Below are 16,868 nucleotides of genomic sequence, written 5' to 3' on the forward strand. Positions count from 1 at the left end.
GGTTGTTCTAAATATGACTGTACAGCCCAGCACATACAATTCAACTGTTGTATTTCCCATTCTCTCTTTTCAGGGATTCATGTTTGGAAAGTCTGGGGAAGTTCTGACCAAGAGATTGCGAACTTTGTCATTCAAAGCATTGCTTCAGCAGGTACGGGCCTCGTTTCTGGGTAAGAGCGATAGACAGCAAATATGCAGCATTCCTGCCATGTGAGCCAGGTGGCTTTTGTGGGCTGATGTTTGTATAACACCATGAAAATTCCTGGTTCCATGTGGCCTGTATAGAGTCTCCCTCCAACACAGCTTCGAGAGAACCCATCATTTTAGTGACACTTCAATACTGCACAAGTGGCAAGTCTCTGAGCACACATGCGAAACAAAATAAAGAAAAAGCATGTACGAATTAACTCAGTGCTGGTAGGAGAGCTGTCTAATTTTGATGCCATCTCTTTCAATGTCGACCATGCTGAAGAGTGTATAAAGCATGCATGTATCTGAGTGCATTGGTATATTTGCAAACATTAACAAAACAGAAGTTAAATCTCTATCTTACCCTGATGGTCATGATATAAATGTTTAGATAAATAGGTTTAGGTCTGTTTGCATCCAACTCCATAGCAAACAGACCATATCATAACAGGTAAAGGTTCTCAAAGCATTATCTTTGCTCACTAGAGTGGTTTCTCTACTCAAGATGACTATCCGGATCAGGAATGATTTACAGTAATACTATTGCAACATGTCCTTGGATATTCCCTCCTGATGGATCCCTGGGAAAGGACACACCTCTATTTGTTCCTTGCAGAGGATTCTCTGTGGGTGAACGATTAGGTCCCTTGCATACCCATTGGTAGCGCTTGGTATCACAGGGTTCTGCATATGCATAGGAACATTCTAAGGGGATGAGGAGGAGAGGGAAAATTGCAAAACCCCCAAACCTCTCTTTTTTTTCACTACCTTTAAGGATAATAAAGCTGATTCTCCTCCCACATGCACCCATATCGATCAGGAATAGCTCTACAGAAGTCAGTGTAATATAAAACAAGTACTCCTCGTTCTTTTTGCTGATACAGACTAACAGGGCTACCACTCTGAAACCTGTCCTTATGGTACATGACACATACTTGACTCTAAATTCTAAAATCTTTGCAGTTGTTAGCACATGGATTGTTAACAGTTTAATCTTCTGAGGGTAAGAATAGTTTATTTTAAGATTGTTTTCAGTTTATCTGACAAATGTTATTCATCACAAAAGAAGAGTATCCTAGTACTTATTTTGTCTCTCTCTCTCTCTTCCCCACACACATGTGCTAGTCAAGTTTTAAATGTCCATACTCTGTACTAATGACCCTGACAAGTCTTAGTTACGGTAAGAACATTTCACTTGCAAAAGCAAAAATAACTGAACCATCTATTCCCTTGCAGGAGATTGGGTGGTACGACGATCATAAAAATGCCATAGGGGTTTTGTTAACCAGATTAGCTACAGATGCTTCACAAGTCAAAGGGGTATGTTTGTTTTTGTTTTTACGTTTTGCTTGCAAAAAGGAATTGCAGTGTTGGCAAGGGATGATGAAGTTATTTTGGAAAATGAGTTGTTAAATCTACTCTGGAGACTGGCTGACACGTTTAAATAGCACACTATCAACGTCTTGGAAACAGTTTCAGTAGTCCAAATTATGACGATTATCAAAGCTTCGGCAGATGTTCTTACACCTTCCATTTCCTTGCTGTAAGCGGCTAAGTAAACACCTTACTAACTTTAAAAGTAAGCCATGTCCAAGGGCCAGTGTAAGCACTTCTGCACCACTTAAACCACATGATGGAGGAAAGTCTTCAGTGTACCAAGCGGCCCTAAAGCCCCACTTAGGTTGCTTGGAGGGGCTGTAGTGTGGGAGAATTGCATTGCAGCCAATGCCCTGGCCTCATGTTGACATGGGTAGATTTCTTTTTCCCAGCTCTGTCCACTGCATTTCATACACAGGAAGCCTGTTTATGTGGGCTTTATGGTGAAGTGAGTTGTCATTAATACAGAGTATCAGTGATGGCAGAAGCACAAGGGACTGTGTGACTTTGGGGAGTGGGATAGTATAGGAGCCACTGCAAATCCTGCAGGTAAGTGGCAAATTCTGCAGAATTTGCCAATCTCCTCTTTCCTCCCTACCACACGACCCCATCAAAAAATTTCTGAAGAAAAAAAATCAGCCATACTTTTTTAAAATAAATTCACTCATGAGCAAAAAGTAATAAGTTTCCTGATTCATTCACTAGTTTAAAATAACATTAAATTTCTACTTCACTTGTCTTAAAAAAGAAAAATCCTTCCTCAACTCCCAGATTCACTAGATCCTCAGACTCACTAGATTTCATACTCCCTCCCATCTCCTCTTTACTGGCCAGCACAGAGTGAGAATCAATCAAAGATTTGACTGAACGTACAATTACTTGAATCTTTAAAAACTGCATCTTAATTCTTGAGGATAAGGTCCATCATCCCAGCTGTCAAGGTAAAACGGGAAGAAGGTGATGCATGGGATCCTAACTATAAAACAACTTAATAGATCAAAATAAACATCAGAACATTGCATTCTCCAGAGCAGTGGTTCTCAACTGGCTGCGAGCAGGTTTCAGGGGGTCCGCCAAGCAGGGCCAACCTTAGACTCGCTGAGGCCAAGGGCAGAAAGCCAAAGCCCCATCTCATGGAGCTGACGCCCAGGGCCCTGAGCCCCACCACATGGGAATGAAGCCAAATCCTGAACAATGTAGCTTCGTGGGGGGCCCTGTGACATGGGGCCCCAGGCAATTGCTCTGCTTGCTACCCCGTAATGCTGGCCCTGGCTTTTATATGCAGAAAACCAGTTATTGTGGCACAGATGGGCTATGAAGTTTTTATAGCATGTTGGAGGGGGGCAGGCTCAGAAAGAAAAAGGGTGAGAACCCCTGCTCTGGAGAACCAAGGAAAATCAGGGCATGAGAGACAAGGTGAGTAAGGTAATATCTTGAATTGGGCAAACTTCTGTTGGTGAGAGAGAGAAGCTTTCGAGCTTACACAGAGCTCTTCTTTAGGTCTTCTTCACCAAGAGAAGTTGGTCCAATACAAGATATTATCTCACCTACCTTGTCTCTCTAATAGCCTGGAACCAACATGGCTACTGTTAAGTAAGTGGGGAGCCATATGTTGTGCTAGCTGAAGTCTCAAAGAATAGGCGCCAACATTCTTGGGCGCCAGCGGGTGCCTGCTCCTCCCCTCCCCAACTCCACCCTTTCCCCACCCTGGCCCCGCCCCTATTCCAACCCCATCTCCAAAGTCCCTGCCCTAACTCTGCCCTCGCCCTGTCCTTACTGGATCCCTTCTCCAAATCCCTTCTCCAGCCCCGCCTCTTTCCCCAGTGCGCCGCGCTCTTCCTCCTCCCCTCTCCCTTCCTGCCCCACAAATCAGCTGTTTCGTGACACAAGTGCTGGGAGGGATAGGGGAGAAGCAGGCGGCGCGCTCACAGAGGAGGCGGTGGTAAGCTGGAGCAGGGGATGCAGGGAGCTGCCCACCAATTTTTTTCCGTGGGTGCTCCAGCTCCGGAGCACCGACGCAGTTGGTGCCTATGCCTTTATGTATAAGCCCCAGAGTATATGGCAATAATTCGTCTTGGCATTGGTTTGGTTTTATAATTTTATTGAACACAAAAGTCTCTTGAGGGCAGGAAATCCTCTGGCTAGCAAAGAAAGTATCATACTTCCCACTCAGGGTTTTCTTGGTTTGTCCACAGTGCGATATTTGAAAGATGGATTGTTTCCACAAAACTTTCCATTTCATCTGCAGGCATGAGTAGAGCTGGCCAACGTGTTTTCAGTGAATGATATTTTTGCTGAAATATGTATTTTTAGGGACCCTAAATCTGGTAATCTAATAGTCAAAATAAATAGGGAGGAAGATTTATTTTAAGTCTAAATGTTTCATTTTGACCATTTAAAATATGCCATTTCTACTTTTGTTTTGAAATGGCATTTCATTTTCAAATTTGACCAAATAAAAAAGAGGAGAAAAATACTGAAAAATGGCCAATCAATACAAAAAAATTGTGTGGGGAGGAGGAGGGGGAGTTTTTAGTCGATCAAAATGTTTTGGTCAAATTGAAATTATTATTTTTTATTCGACAAAAAAAATTTTTTTTAATTGTTTCAGATCTAATCAAATCAATTCCCCCCCCACCCGGTTTTCCAGTTTGGCCCCCAGCTGGAAAATCCGCTATTTCCTCAGCTGAGCCATGAGTATTGTCACAGTTTACACAGATCCCATGTGCCAATCATCACTTTTACATTTCTTGATGACATGGATGTGCAGATCCTCAGGGAGAGAAGAGCTCTTTGGTGTGAAAGCTCTTTGGTGTGAAAGCTGCTAACACTGCTGAAAACAAAGTGCCTATTTAAAGGAACCTGCAGCTGCCATTATCTTCAGCTGATATACAGAACCTATGAAAATCAAGTCCTAGATGCCTTAAGCTGGGCACCCAGTAACTGAAATGCCCCAAATTAGAGATTTCTGTGCCTTGTTGTAGCACAGGAGGAACCTGATATTTTTTGTTGAATTGAGCCCATGTGGCCACATTTTCATCAGGCTTCCTGAACCTCACCCACAGCTAGGGGTATTTGCATATTTAATTGTCCATTTTAAATGCACAACATTTTTATGATTGTTCTCCCTCTGAATATTTGATCCTAAATGAACAATGATTTCATACATTTGATCTATATTTAGTGTGTCAGGAATTAACTCTAACTTTGGACTCTTTTGCTTTTCATAGGCTACTGGAAGCCGACTTGGCTTGTTGACTAAGACTGCCTGTACCCTTCTGACTGCCATCATTATTGCTTTTGTATATGACTGGCGTTTAACTTTGCTTATCCTGGCCTTTCATTATTGCTGCAAATGCTATTCGGCTGAGCTCTGTGGCTGGTCATGCATCAAAAGATCAAAAAGCTTTGGAAGAGGCTGGACGAGTAAGATCTCCAATATAAACTAAATGAGTATAATGTTATATCATTTTAACGACAACATTGTCAGTGATGATTTTCTATAGAAATTACTCTGAAAATATATTAAATAAAGCAGTGATAAAGAGAGACATTCTATTATAGTGGGATGCTAGCTCCACTCTAGTTAAGGTTGAGGATGACTTTTCTTACTGCTTTAAAATCCCCATAGTTACTCATATTGCCTTGAAATTCAATGCAGCTAGCTCAAGCCACTGCTCATACCACCCTAGCTATGCACAGTGGGTACATCTATGCGAGCTGGGACTTGCACCTCCCAGTTTAAGTGTAGGGCTCACACCTCACAGCTGGCAATATCCTTTGTAATTAAAGCCCCGTGCCCTGTTACTAACATAACCTACACAATTCCACATAGAACTGAGACATACTTCATCCTGAAGGTACACATGCACCTCCTGCCTTTCCACACACACACACATAGATCTCTTCATATCCCAGTCACAGCTCTGTCACACATCTCCAAGTCATCCACAGATCTCACTAACACACCTACCAAGCAGAGCTAACTACTTCCTCCATTCTTCAGTACAGCTCCATCTGCCACTGAGCACACTCACTTTGCCTGGAGTGTGCACAGATAATAAATGCTTAAATTGCTCATATGACAGCTCACTACTGAAAATACCCTTTCTAATGCAGCCCCTGCTAAGGATATAAGGGACACAATTCTGCACTGTACTGATGCACACAGGATCCTGAAGGTACATACCTACCTCCTCCATTTGTTCAGACATTGGAGGGTGGCAAACACAGTGTTCCTCCTGTCCTAAGCTCTGCTCTACTCTCTCACGTACCTCAGAGTGATCCACGTGTCCTCACATCACCAACACACTTTACTTCCTGGAAACTCCAGGACAATCCTGGAGGTTTGGCAATCTTCATTCCAAGAAAGTTTACACATCCAATTTTTCATCCAAATGCTTTGATTGCATTTCTCCCAAAATGAAATTACCTCCTATGACTCGCACATTGTAGCAATCTCCAGCCACTCAGTTCAAAATTCCTTTTGTCTTAGGTGGGGGTGGGGTAATTAACTTATCTTTATTATCAGAGGGGTAGCCATGTTAGTCTGGATCTGTAAAAGCAGCAAAGAGTCCTATGGCACCTTATTGACTAACAGATGTATTGGAGCATGCACCCACCACCTAGAAACCCTTTTTTAAAATGGCTGGTTTTAGGTCTTATATCTCCAGAACGTCTGGCTCAACAGATGTCAAGTTTGGGTCACTAACTCTGCCCTGCCATCTCCTGAGGTGCACCACTATAAATTGGTGAACCTTATGGCGGTACAAGATACATGTAGAGATCCAAATTTGGGTCATTTGACCAAGAGGTTCACAAGATACCATTTCCCATCCAATAATCCACTTTTCTAAAGGTTCGTTCTAGTAATGTTTTTTTGTCCACATCTAGTGATCAGACCATGGGTCTGATCCTGACACAAGGGTCTCACTCACTTGAAGGTTACCCCCAGACAATGCATGGCATCCACTAGCCACTTGGGGGAAGCAGGATTCAGAGCATTATTAGCAAGAGAGTTTGGCCATCCACTTAGGCTCTTGAGTAAAGGTCAAGCACTCTACAAGTTACATTGAGCACGTATCAGAAGGGTAGCCGTGTTAGTCTGGATCTGTAAAAGCAGCAAAGAGTCCTGTGGCACCTTATAGACTAACAGACGTTTTGGAGCATGAGCTTTCATGGGTGAATACCTGGATTCTGACCAAGTGGGTATTCACCCATGAAAGCTCATGCTCCAAAACGTCTGTTAGTCTATAAGGTGCCACAGGACTCTTTGCTGCTTTTATTGAGCATGTATGTAAAGCGAAACCAAAAAGATTTACAGACAGAATATGGTCAAAGTGGCTGGATAGACTGAAGAGATGCACAGTAAGTGTTTGTTCCTGAACTCCCCTAGCTAGTGACTGTTCACAGCCCCCCTTTGCTGAAAACCTGGGAAAGCTTGGCTGGCATGTTACTAAAATCTGTTACTATCAGGCTTCTATTTTGGAGGGAGGTGTAATGTCATCAAAGTATTTTTGTTTAAAAAAATAGGTGTGCAAATGCTTGCTGGCAAGAGAGGAGCATTTTATGGGATGGAGGAGTTAGGGGAATAGGGTGAGAGAGGTTTGAGGCTGCGTGGAGAAGAGGAAATTATGGGGAGGGAGATAAATGGGGATGGGTGGTAGAAGAGGTTGGGTTTGGGGAATGGATACTGGGAAGCAGACATGGGGGTTTGTTGCAGAGGATCTGGCGGGAATAGGGGCAGCTCCACATTCTCCCTTTCTGTCTCTTTTGTGTGTGTGCTTGAACTTGGGGTCCCCCTAACTCTCTAGGGGAGTCTTAACCACCCCTTGCATGTGAGGTGGAATTTGGGGGGGGGCTCTCTGGGGGTGTCTGAGCCCTGCACCTGACCCCCCTCTGTTTGCCAGGCTCTGAAGCTGCCTTGCCCAGCCATGGGGATCTATCTGCCTTTCATGTCCCCTCACATGTGAGCCAGGGTCTGCAGTAGGCATTGCTTTCTGGGGACATCTAAGCCCCTCTCCCTACCTCCTCACATGCATTGGAATCTGGGATGTTTTGTCCCTCTAAAGGAGTCTGGCCCCCTCTCTCTACCTCTCCCTAGGTGAGCTTGGATCAGGGAAGTCCAGGTCCTCTGTGTGGGAAGCTTAGAACAGGCATGCTCAGAGCATGCCCCAAGAACACACTGCTGAGAGAGGGGTGAGGAGTTGAGAATAGGCATGTCAGAAACTCTACAGTCCTGGGAAGGGGGAATGGGAAAACCCACTGGTATGAATGGAGCAGTTCATATGTCTCAGAGCTAGGTGACTAGGTGTCTCAATTTTATAGGGACTGTCCCGATATTCGGGGCTTTGTCTTATATACGTGCCTATTACTCCCCACCCCTTTCCTGATTTTTCACACTTGCTGTCGGGTCACCCTCCTCAGAGCTAGATTCTGGCTGAATTCAGGCTGGGTGTTCACTTTCAGCTGAGAACATCTCATTGAGATGAATGGGCCTCTTCACAGCTCTCTGAGACTATTATGATGCTGATGTATGTGTGGAGCACCTCTGCTCCATTGGCCTTCTAATTTTATACAGCATTATAACTGAGCACCAGCTCTGCTCTGGTTAAGGTGGGGAAGCGCTTCCTGTTTAAAGGTTGACTACTAAAGGTATAGCTACACTTGCAGCTGCACAGCGCTGCCGTGAGAGCACTCCCACGGCAGTGCTTTGAAGTGCGAGTGTGGTCGCGGCGCCAGTGCTGGGAGAGAGCTCTCCCAGCGCTGCAGGTACTCCACCTCCCTGTGGGGATTAGCTTACAGCGCTGAAAGCCTCGCTCCCAGAGCTGGGGCACTGTTTACACTGGTGCTTTACAGCGCTGTAACTTGCTGTGCTCAAGGGGGTGTTTTTTCATACCCCTGAGTGAGAAAGTTGCAGCGCTGCAAAGCGCCAGTGTAGCCAAGGCCTTAGTATGCTAAAATCTGTGTGTTTACACAGATTGTCTTGAAATTTGCTATGTGTCATGAAAGCGTAGGGTGAGTGATCCAAAGATGGAGTAATTTGAGTATGGGGTTCCCCACAGCCTCGAGGGGGAAAAATTAACTTCACAGATTCTAGCAGCTTTGAAGTTCTAAGCCCACCCTGAGCAGAAATCTGAAAACAAAATGTAAACTTTTGTTTTAATTTGGAGAAATGGACTCTGAGCACAGGCTCTCAAACTGTGTTTGAAAAGAAAATTAATTACAAGGGGTGATTGCAGTGTAAGAGTAAATGGGAAGAAGGGCACTGTTTTGGGTCTAGAGCAAGGGATCGGGGCATAGGTGCTGACTCTGCGAGTGGAAAAAAATTGATGGATGCTTAGCACCCACTGACAGCCAGCTCCCTTCCTTCTCCCCCAGCGACTCCAGCCCACCGGTGACCCCACAGATCAACTCTTCCCCCTTCCTCCCAGTGCTTCCTGCCCACCACAATCTGCTGTTCCGCAGTGTGCAGGAGGTGCTAGGGGGAAAGGGGAAGCAGTGGGGATGAGGTGCACTCAGGGGAGGGGGAGGAACTGGGTGTGAAAAAGCAGGGTGGGAAGACTGTGGATGGGGAGGGCTTTGGGGGAAGGGGTGGAGTGGGAGTGGGGGTGGGGCCTGGAGCTGGGGAAAGGAGGAAGCTGGTACATGAGGAGGGGGATAATGAGGATGGGTGGGAAGAAGTGTTGGGGGCTCAAATAAGGGGGAGGGTGGGGATTGGGGGAGTGTGAGGGGTGGCAGAGGAAGTTGAGGATTTGGGGGTGGGCTGTCAGCCCTGAATTCCCTCCTGTGTTGCTTGGGTCTTGGGGAGCCCTGCTCCTCCATATGAGCTGGGATCTAGGGACTCTGCTCTTCTTGAAGCATCTGAGCCTCTCAGATGAGCCTTGCCCTCCAGTGAAGCCAGGATCGGGGAGGTGGGAGTGGGGGGCTAAAGATCATGCACATTTAAACATCTGAAATCCAGAAAATGAAAAGTTAAGATACAAGTCACCCCTGGCCAAAGCATGTGGGGGAAGGGCCTGGTTTGAAGGAGGGGTGGACTGGGTGGGCCTGGCACATGGCTGGGGAAGCCTGGCAGAAGCAGGAGCATGAGTCCCCACTGGGGGTGAGTAGTAGGAGTGTGAGTCTCACCCAGTTCAATGTGCTGCTCAGGCTGCATAACCAAGGTAGCATGCAGCCCTCCAGTGAGCTGCTGCCTGGGATAACTTCTTACCTTTTAATGGCTTCTGTAGTGCCAGCTAATGCTGCTGTACAACAAAATGTACAAGTGGGGAAGGAGTACTTAGGAATCACATAGCAGCCATGCTGGCTTAGTAGAAAGACCACTGTGTGACCGTAGGCAAATAATTTAATGGTTGTGCCTCAGTTTCCCTGAGAACGATACTTAATCTCCTTTTATTAAAAGAAAAACACTTGGAGAGCAAAAAATGAAAAGTGCTATAGATGTGCTAAATACGTAGTGGTAGGAGTAGACTCAAGCAGAAGAGAATACTTCATATCTGACTTGTCTCCCGATTTAGATTTCAACAGAAGTGGTTGAAAATATAAGAACTGTGGCTTCATTAACTAGTGAAGATACATTCTATGAGAGATATAATGCAAGTTTGAATACTCCATACAGGTAGGATTTGCTCTCAAGCAATTCTGTTTTTTAAAAGCAATGAATACATATTTTCTTAATTTAAAGCAACTCAAGATTTAGTCATATTACAATCATTTGCAGAATGAAAATATTAAACACATACCTGATTTGAAAAGATTTTGGCAGGGTAAAAAGTATTTACTCAGTTTCTTTAAAATACATACTTAGATACTGTTGTGAGTGATGTAATATTTGTGAGTGAGAGAGAATGTAATGACCTGGTATAAAGTTTTTATTAACATAAATATGGGATGTTTACTTCTTCACAAGTACTGCAGCAAAATGAGCTTCATAAGTCAAGTGGCAAAGACTTTATACTGCATAATGTCACTGTGTATTATGATTTGTACTACAAGTAAGAACTTGCTGGTCTTGAAATAAGGTGCATTTCTTTTCCCCCTTTGGCCTTTTCAGTCACACTCTACAAGCTAACCACTGCAGGGGCTAATTTCTAATATCCAGATATGTCCGATAGTTTTCTAGTCTCCATTTTATTTAAATGAAATGATCTACCATCCATTTTGTTTCTTTCCCCTTAAATATGTTTTAAGTAAAAGCAGGGATTGAAAATGATAGTCCTCTGCCAATGACAGTTTTATGTTTCGATATTCTGTAAACCATCATCAGTATGAGAAAAAAAATCTATATTTCATTGGAGAAATGGGATTCTCAGCTTTAGCACTTGTCTCTAGTCCTGGCAGGTCATTGTATCACAATATTATGATTTATAGAGAAACAATTTTGGAAAACATTTTAAAAATATATGAGCACTAGAGATGAGTAAAAATCTGAATTTTTATCCTGTGGAAATTCTAATATTTCAACCTCTGTTTGCTCTGAAGTGGGATAAAATGTGAAAATATATCAAATTTTTTCACAGAAAGAAAAGTTTTTTTAGAAAAAATTCAATTTAGAAATGGCAAATCATTCCATTTTTGCATTTTTCTCCAAACAAAATATTTTTATATTCCCAAATAATTGAAATATTTAATTTTTCTTTTTTTAACTGATCTGAAACATTTTGTTTCTATCTAGTTCAACATCAAACTGCATTTCCCTGTTTTGGAACATTGTCCCTCTTATGGGCCAGGCTCCTTGGTTGAACTACATCTCCCAGGATGCAGTGTGGTCTCCCCTCTGACTAAGTGGCATAATACATTATCAGAGTCACATGGCTGTGGGTGCAAAGCAGAAATATTTCAATTCAGGTCAAACCAATCCAGAATAAAATATTTTGTTACTTTTTTCCCAATGGAAAATTTAAAATGTGCAGACATTACATTTTCTGTTGAAAAATCATTTTGTCAGAACTAGGACCAGATTCTTTGTCACAGCAAGGTCTGCATATAATTAAGGTGATCCAGTTTTACCATCCTACACAACAACATTGGCCACCATTTAAAAGTCACCACTGTACAGTGGGGTCTGAGTTGCTACTTTTTCCCCTCCTGTACTCAGAGCAGGCAATATCTGCAGTGCTTCAGTTATGCTGTGTTGTAGACATTGACTTTTCCATCATGACTACTATATTTATCCAAAGTGTCCAAAAATTCAAGCATTCAAAGATCTTAAGAGACTTACCAAAAGTATCAATTTGCTTTGTGTCAGATTGCTTTGGCCATCCATAAATATTTATTCTGGAAACCAGCATTCAAGTGTTAAAATGTTTTGAGTATTAAAGATAATTTTATCATAAGATCCTATCCAACAAACAGCTAGTTGGGATGAAGGGATCTCATTTGCCATAAGTTCTCTCTGGAGGCACTTTCATGGACCCTCGAGCAAGCAGCTTTATTAATTATTATTATTTATTATTTGAGTGAGTGAGGTATAGGGTTTGTCACCCCTAGTCCAAAGATCTGACCTTCTCCCAGCCAGTCTCTGCTCTTGGCATTTCATGACAATTTTTTCCTTTAACATGAATCTTTTCTTTTATCAGGGACTCTCTAACAAAAGCCCCCCTATATGGACTTACCAGTGGAATAGCCCAATGTGCAAACTACTTTCTTGATGCAGCAATCTTCAGATTCGGGGCATGGCTCATTGCTAATTGTTATACAACTTTGAAAATGTATTTATGTGAGTACACATCGGTCCAAAGGCAGAGATTTCAACACATGGTTATTGTGTATAGTCTAGTTACTGAGGCAATAATGCAAGAGGTGTGTTGGCATGTATAGAGCCTGGCTCAGTTTATTTACTGTGGAGAAACTTTTACTGCTGACACTTCAAACGGGCTTTGTGAAATGCTTCTGAGTGGAGAAATTACATACCATTAGTCACCCATAAAAATATTTGTAGCTGTAAACCTCTGTTTCTAAACCTTTGTGTGTAATTTTTCTAAGCCATAAAGTTCTAAAAAGTCACAATTCTCAGATTTATATATAGTGTTGTCTGTTCGTTTTAAATAAGGAAAACAATATAATTTATGAACAATAATAAAGTCTCTCTTTAGATGAACTGAAAGATGTTTTGTGTTTGGTTTTCAGAGCCTTTTTTCAATTCTATTTGGTGCTATGAATGTTGGGCAGTCCACTTCTTTGGCACCAGATTTTGGCAAAGCTAAAGTTTCTGCCCAACGAATCTTTCAGCTTTTGGATCGGAAACCCTTAATTGACAGCTATAGTGAAGAGGGTACAAAACTGGTAAGGCAATTCAGAAAGTCCTTAAAACTAATAAACCTGGTGGTACTATATTGTCCTTAATTGTATTAATCTTGTTAAATTGCCTTTTGCAATGTCACAGAAGACAGGATCAGACAGGTAGGGTAAAATTTAACAGCAATAACTTAATAATTTTATATTCTCTTTTGGCTTGAGAAATTAACGGAATACTTTTAAGTACAGTTCTGTTCTGAAAAAATGACTGGAAGAATGACATTTCATTCACCGGTTCTGTCCGTTGGGTGTATTCTGAGGCCTTGTCTACACTACTGGGATAAGTTGACCAAAGTTACGCTACTCCAGCTACATGAACAATGTTACTGGGTTTGATGTAGCTTAGGTCGACTTACCGCAGTGTCTTCGCTGTGCTGCGTTGATGGGATATGCTCTCCCATCGACTTACTTACTCTTTTCATTCCAGTGGAGTACCAGAGTCGATCAGAGAGCACTCTGCTATCGACACCCACTGAATCAGTTGCAGCAGTGTCGATCTGCCAGGTAGCGAAGACAAGCCCAGAGTTATAACTGCTTTCTTTAGCAATACAAGTGTGTTTTCACTGCTTTTTAGTCCTGTAAACTATGCATCTGGGGAGAGTGTGAGTTAGATTCTGTCCTTTCTTGTGCATTATCAGCAGACGCGTTTGCTAAGTTCCAGTCAGTTACATCTGTGTAACAGAGTCAAGGTGGGTGAGTTACTATCTTTCATTGGACCAACTTCTGTTGGTGAGAGAGACAAGCTGTCGAGCTTACACAGAGCTCTTCTTCAGTTCTGTATAAGCTCGAAAGCTTCTCTCTCTCACCAACAGAAGTTGGTCTAATAAAAGATATTACTTCACCCACCTTGACTCTCTAATATCCTGGGACAGACGTGGCTCTAAAAACACTGCATACAACATTTGTGTAACCTCATTCAAGTCAAAGAGGTTGCCCAAGTATTAATGAGGATGTAGCTTGGCCTGTAGAACCTTTTGTTCCTGGTGATTATACATGAGATGGAAAGAACCCAGCTTGTCTCTCAAAGTCCAGTGTTTACAGTTGGAAACTCATCTTTGTATTTGAAAACTGAACACATTTCATATTGTCTCTCAGTGCTTTCCATAAATGCTTTTACAAGCAGAGCCAGCCTTTTAGGAACTTGAAATTGCTTTTGAATTCTAGCTTTTGGATAGTGGCCTTGGTTCAGAAAAGGACTCGGGCACATACTGTAAGCATGCCAGTAATTCATGTGCACAACTTTAAGTCACACATGTGCTTGACTACTTTCCTGAATCAGCTCCACATGCCCAGACTGCTAATGCTCCCAGGGAAATATCTTCTTGCGGATAAAGGCTTTAATTGAAAGTGAAACCACTCTGGGCCAAATCCTGATGCCAGTGAAGCAGCTGCCTTTGACTTTAGTGAAGCTAAGATTTGGCTCAAAGAGTTTAAACCTTGGAAGTTCTCTCGGTGCTGTAAGAGTCCATTGTACTCACAGTGCTGGTATTGTGGTCCTGGAGCTGTCCATCCCCCAGGCATCAGAGAAGGCTCCCATAGTCTCTCTTAACATCTCCTTCACTCACCCTTGTCTTCAAATCTTCTTCCTTGCTACCTCTTCTACTCAGAGCTCCCTTCCTACATAAAAGAGCCAATCAGCTACCCTTTCCCTATTCAAACCTACACTTAAAACATAGTTGTCCTTGAAAACTGTGAATAATCCACCAAAGTAAATATGTTTAACCCAATCTGAGATCTGATGTTCACTTTGTACTATGTTCATCCTGTGTACTGTGTGTTTAAATTACATTATTTAGAGAGTGAACTCCCAGGGACAGGAACTATGTTTTCCACACCCAGTGATAGTGTCTGGATCATATGTATTGATGACATAAAAGAGAGGTATTAGGGTTGTTTACTTACCTAAAGTAATGATAGCCCTTGCAAACCAGGCTGAAAAGGAATGATATAAATGAGAGAGATGCAGAAAAGAGCCACTCAACAAGGAGGTCCTGTACACAGAAGATACCAATCCATGTCACTGCATATTTAAGCAATAATAAACTGACAAAAATGCTCTGGATTTGAAAATGCCATACCATTTCCAACTGACTTGTCAACGCCTTTATTTAAATGACCATACTGAGTTGTGTTTGATGCTTCTGTACAAGATAGACAGGTCTTCTGTCATAAATTTATATTTTCTACCATTTCCAGAGTCAGTTTGATGGCAATATTGAATTCAGGGACATCCATTTTGTATACCCTACAAGACCAGAAGCTCATGTTTTGCAAGGACTAAGCGTGAAGGTTAATAAAGGACAGATGCTAGCCTTGGTGGGGAGCAGTGGTTGTGGCAAAAGCACATCCATTCAGCTGCTGGAGAGATTTTATGACCCTATGGCAGGACAAGTGGTAAGAAGAGATTTGTGAAGCTGTTAACGCTTAGAGTTTATAGAACTGTTCTTCAAAGTATTTTACAAACATTAAATCATCCGCACAACACCCCTTTGAGGTGGATGAGTATTGTTACAGGTCCAGGTACTGCAGAGAAGACTTGGGACTTGCTTAAGGTAGAGCTGAGAGTAGAACTTTGGATCTTCTGACTCCCCGTCCAGGCTTTAGATCACTAGATTGCATCTCTTTGTTGATAGACTTGATATATTGGAGGGGGTATTAGAATATACGTCCCATAATGTAACTCTTGTCACTAGTCCTGTAGTCATGTTAACATGACACAATTTGAGGTCTAATTCATCACTTAATGAGACTTTTGATGCAAGTCCTGTTAATGATGATGGGAGCTCCAAGAAGAATAGCCTAGAGATGGTGAGTCGAAGGATGTTCGAATAAATGCCCAAAGATGTGGATTCTTATTGGAGCTCTTCAACCGTTTCGGTCTAAGAAGATCATGAACAGACTTTCTCATGAGATCTCTGGTCCCTGTCATCATCAGTAAAGATGGAAATTCCGTGGGCACATCTCATTATAGATTGGCAATTCCACATCTATTACGGAAGCTAGCAGAGCAGACGTCCACAAAAAAAAATACTTCTGAGAGTAAAAGGTTATCTGAGCTTCTTTTGAATTTTCAAAGAGTTTTGGTTCAGTTCAATTTTGGATGAAAGATCTAGTCATCTATTATTTGATCAGAAGTGGTTCACTGACCACTTTACTTTTACTGTAACTCTAACACAGGTCAGAGGATTTTTACAGATTCGTGTTTCACATTTACATTGTATCCTGAGGAGGAGTATTGCATTCTGCAGGGAATGATTTTTCCCTTTTTCTGTTTCTAGTTTGCAGATGGATTCGATACCGAGACTTTGCATTTGCAATGGTTAAGGTCCAACTGGGTATTGTGTCACAGGAGCCTATTTTGTTTGACTGCAGCATTGCTGAAAATATCCAGTACGGAGACAACAGTAGGGTTGTCAGTCAGGAGGAAGTTGAAGAGGCAGCTAAAGCAGCAAATATTCACACCTTCATAGAAAATCTCCCAGAGGTAAATGAAAATGTCTTTCCATTCTCAGTGTAGGGTAAATAGTCACTGTGACCTATCGAAGCAACTCCCATTAATGCAAAACAATATGCTTTTTGTTTTTTTCAGAAAAGCTTATTTTCTTGTAGATACAATTCTCAAAGAGGAAAATAGGAAGCTGATGTTTAATAATGTAACTTGCAATATGTATTAACACAGACGCAGTCATAATTAGCTAATTCAAAGGCAAAATCTGAGCTCCAGTTTTCTTGTTTTCCTCTACCACAGTGATGTTATATAACAACTATAAAAGAGACATTTGATTCTAAACCTTTATTTTCATTTCCTCATAAACTTTGTCAATTCTTTTTCCTTTTTTGGCTGAAACTTTCTCTAGTTTTAATCTTATCTGAAAGGTAAAATGTTTCAAGTACATTTTAACCTTCATGTTTGCCACGGATTTAGTTCTCAAAGTGAAGAAAGACCTTGGAAAAGCCCAAAGAAATCGGGCTTCCTTTAAAGTTGTATGGAATTGAAAATGGAA

At 42.1% G+C, this 16,868-nt stretch overlaps 1 protein-coding gene and 1 pseudogene across 2 annotated transcripts in view; both read left to right on the forward strand.

Moving 5' to 3' along the window:
• LOC127044110 (ATP-binding cassette sub-family B member 5-like) overlaps window positions 1-16,868 on the forward strand; it is a 248,281-nt gene that overhangs the window by 119,533 nt on the left and 111,880 nt on the right. The gene's annotated exons all lie outside the window — the stretch shown is intronic.
• Window positions 1-16,868, forward strand: part of LOC127044112 (ATP-dependent translocase ABCB1-like) — a 53,432-nt pseudogene that overhangs the window by 33,389 nt on the left and 3,175 nt on the right.

The sequence above is a fragment of the Gopherus flavomarginatus genome, chromosome 2, assembly GCF_025201925.1.
Source record: "Gopherus flavomarginatus isolate rGopFla2 chromosome 2, rGopFla2.mat.asm, whole genome shotgun sequence".
Classification (NCBI taxonomy): domain Eukaryota; kingdom Metazoa; phylum Chordata; order Testudines; family Testudinidae; genus Gopherus; species Gopherus flavomarginatus.